The sequence below is a fragment of the Magnolia sinica genome, chromosome 5 (genome assembly GCF_029962835.1).
Source record: "Magnolia sinica isolate HGM2019 chromosome 5, MsV1, whole genome shotgun sequence".
Classification (NCBI taxonomy): Eukaryota; Viridiplantae; Streptophyta; class Magnoliopsida; order Magnoliales; family Magnoliaceae; genus Magnolia; species Magnolia sinica.
In genome coordinates, this window is record NC_080577.1 from 68,182,621 (window position 1) to 68,186,648 (window position 4,028).

A 4,028-nucleotide genomic window follows, 5' to 3' on the forward strand; every position below is an offset into this window, starting at 1 on the left:
TTGGTGGTTTGATGGAGGTCTGACTCCTGTTGTGTGTAGTTGAGCCCTCATATATGAAAGTCTGTTTTTGTAAATTATACATGGTGATGATTTGGTAAATGTTACGATACCTATATGCTGATGTAGAATTGGATGTGGGAATGCAAATACAAATCTTTGGTGTAACACCCCGAAACCCGAGTACAAAGACTCTGATCATGCATCCTAAGGTGTTAACATTGTTTTTTCTCTTTTCAGGTTGTCTTCTAACAGGAAATGTTTTTTGGATGGAAACTTTTTGTAAGTATACATCTCTGACTGCTTTAGTTTAAGGAATGTTTCATACATTTTAAATTTGCAGTTTTACATGGCATTAATATTTTTGGTGTTTCATGATGTTTTCTAAGTATATCTTTGATTGGGTTATCTTTGTGAATGATTCACGCTAATACCATGTCTATGTTCTTCATATGTAGTTAAAATTGATGAAGCAAGCAATTATTTATTTACTCCTTTAGCTAAACAGATTGCTTGTTCATGTGGTTTTGTGACGCAAGGATAAACGTGATGAGGTCGATCACCATCTTCCTCAAGGATAACTACTCTGAATCCACAGAGTTTCTCTAGACTCCTCACAGAGTCTTCTTGAATCCATGAGGAAAAAGCAAGAAAATAAAATTAGTATTCATGAAAATTCGTAAAATGATTGATTGATGAAATAAATGAGTCTACAACCTTTTAAATAGGGATACCATTACTAGGAAGAATTTTAAGAATTAATTATACCTAAAACTCCCTAAATTTCATAACTTACTATAAATAGTAAAATTTCTATTTATAGTAAGTGTCCTATGTGGCTTAACCATGTTATTCTCCTAATTTTTCTAAACACTTTTCATGTTGGGCGCAACTCCTAAAGCCAAACGGATGAAGAGTTATAATCAAACAAAAACTTACTATTTATAGTAAAAAAAAAACGGAATTAAATGTGGAATTTGGCCGGAAATATGATGGAATATCGCAAATTTGGCATGGGTAACCCGGTATGGCCAGGTTGGTTGGCTAAAGTAGCTCATGCTACCCCAAAATCATATATGGTACGTCAGGTAACTCATTCCGATTTGCGAGATATGCCTATTTTAAGGTTCTGACAGTCTTGATGACTTTTGCCGCTAATCGAGCCTTCTGTGATCCATCTTGGACATGAAAGTATCCGTGACCCGCTCTACATCATTTTGCCTTTTACTTTTTGACTTTATAATTCAATTGTATTCATTTAGGTTTCTTTTCTTGAAAAGGAATTATGGAACTTATAATAGTTAAGTTCTTACGTGACTCAAAAATTCCAGAAAACCATTTTTTTGTGGACTGCTACCTTTTATTCGTCAATATCCATATAGTTTAAGCCTGACGTTTGATGGTTTCTAATGAGCCTGACCTAGATTCTTTTCACAAATGCTTTTTTTTTTTTTTTTAAAGCTTGAGGTGATACAATTATTTGTTGGTGGCTTTATTTGTTCTGTGACTTAAACCAAAGTAAGAATTTGCATAAATTGACTCTGTTTTTCTGGAGAATGAACTGAGTCGCATCTGAAATATTTGTCCTTTGGGTGAATTATAATATTTTCAGCCCTGGGTAAAAACTTAAATTTGGATTGTTCACAATATAATAATTAGTAGTTGTTCACTATTGTTGTTAACTCTTATCTTCGAGAATTGATATTAAGACTAGTTGCATGTGAGTTCTTGCACTCTCACATGTTTGTGATCACATGATTCATGCCCCTTCATTACACTCTTTTAAGGAGTGTGCAACAAGCTGATAAGCAGGTTCCCCTGCCTTAGCATGTATGATTTTGTGATCTCATGCATATGCGGCCTATTGAACGGAGATCATGGGTTTGATGGGTACCACTTCACTATTGGTTTAGTTTCCATTGAATGTAGACTAATGTTGGGTTTTTTTTTTTTTCTTAATTGTATAGGTTGGTTAATCATCTTGAGGCCTGATTATGGTGGCCCACTCCAGTTTGCAGCAGCTGTGGTGTTTCTTAATAAATTATACAAAGACTATCTTGGTTTTAATAGGAGTTATGGAGGGAGTTGTGGTTCTCAGTCATTTTCCATGAAGTGTCGTTTGTTAATAATGTGGTTTTAAAGCTCATCATGTTGTGTGCATGATATCCAATATGTCCATCACATTCGCTACCACATTTTCTTCTTGTATCCCAAAACTCAGGTCCATTCAAAACTTATAATTCAACTACGTTAATCATTTTGGTGGTTTAATCCAAACTGTCTAAATTTTATTTCTTAATCTTACTTTGGTTTACACTTTAATTTGAATGTAATCGTTTTCATAACTAAGAAAAGTGCCAACTAACTTATATTTTGATAGATTTATCTTATATGATTTGTGATATTTGGGATATTTTTGGTTAACAAAGATTTGATTTTTGTTTCTTACATTTATATTTTATATTTCTAGTCATTTCTGATTTTTAATTGTACTACAACATTGTTTGAGTTTCAAATATTTCAAAAAATACAGGTTCCAAATGGAAAAAGAAAAAATCCTAAATAAATAAAAATAACGTTCCCCAAAATTAAGAAGGATTGTGTGCTGAAATTGAAAATTTGCGACGGTTTTTAACCGTCCCTAATCTTTTGCGACACCCTATTTTAGGAACGGTTTTGAACTGTTCGAAATTGAAAATTTGCGATGGTTTTCAATCATTCCTATTTAGGGATTTTGATGTAGTGTAGTTGTGCTTAGGCAGGAGAAGTTGTAAATGGCCGAGATGGTTCTTCTTCTTCATCCAAGACTGGTACTCGATTCCTGCTAGTTGTGCTCGGAAATGGCTGCCCGGTTGCTTCTAATGATGGTGTAGGTTGGTTGGCCAATGTTAGTACATAATGGGAAGATACTGCTCTATGAGAACTTTGTGGCATCACCACGAGTGGTTCGTCATCATCCTGATCGATAGCGGCTGACATAGTATCAGAATGGATGAAAACATGAAAATGTTTTGCTGATTGAACAATTTTCGTGTCTTCATGAGTTTGATCATTAGGCCAAGGGATATCGCTTGTTGTCGCTTCATAATTAGTCTCATCAAGCTCCAACGTGGGAGTTCTAGGTTTGTTTGGTGCAACAATAGTAATGATTGATAATTTTGGTTGGGATTGTGGAGCTAGTGCAAAGACTACATGTTTCTTAGTGGCCAAAAATTCTCTTGTCACTACATGCGGCCGAGGAAACGTCAGAAAGGGTAAATAAAGTAAAAAAAACAAAGCAAAGAGAAAAAGAAAAATACCCACCTAAGTCATAACGAACAACAATGACAGAATATCAATCGATCATTGGTTGAATTTTATGAGGATCATCGATAAGTATTGCCAGAGGCCGTGCAGAAGTAGGAAAAGCCGGTGGATTAGTTCAATAAGGTCTGAGGTAACAATTAAGAAAGATTGGGATCATTCAGGCTTTCCACATCTTTCATTCATTTATTTTAAGCTTGGTTGAAATGGGCTTCATCGTATTTTTTATGAGCTTCTTTTATTTCCCAAGTATAATCTGAGAGTGAGAGTCTCGACCAATACTTTGTTTTGAAATATGTTTCAAAGTCAGAGAAGCCTCAACTGCAAAAGAGATACCTGAAGTCTGCGCTACAGCTTGGCCGCTTCTACTGGTTATTGCTGAAGGATTTCTTGGTATAACTTGAATAGTTAAAGGGATAAGGGGTTTAAGGATAGGAACTGGAAGAGGTCCAATGTTAGAAATCTTCTTAAGAACGAGTGGAGTTGTAGGTGGCTAGGTCGGTTGAATTGGTACTTTCACTTTAATCGGACCCACGACCATGACCTTTTGGCGCTTTGGCTAGAGAGGAACTGGGTCACCACCATTGTTGTTGTTGAAGGGGGATGATTGAACTGACCGATGCCATTCTTTGTTGCCACATCTTTCTCTGACTTGGTGACACAACTAGTTTCGGCATCGTTGCTTTTGTATGTCCTTCGGTCATTGATTTCTTCTTCTCAACCACAAG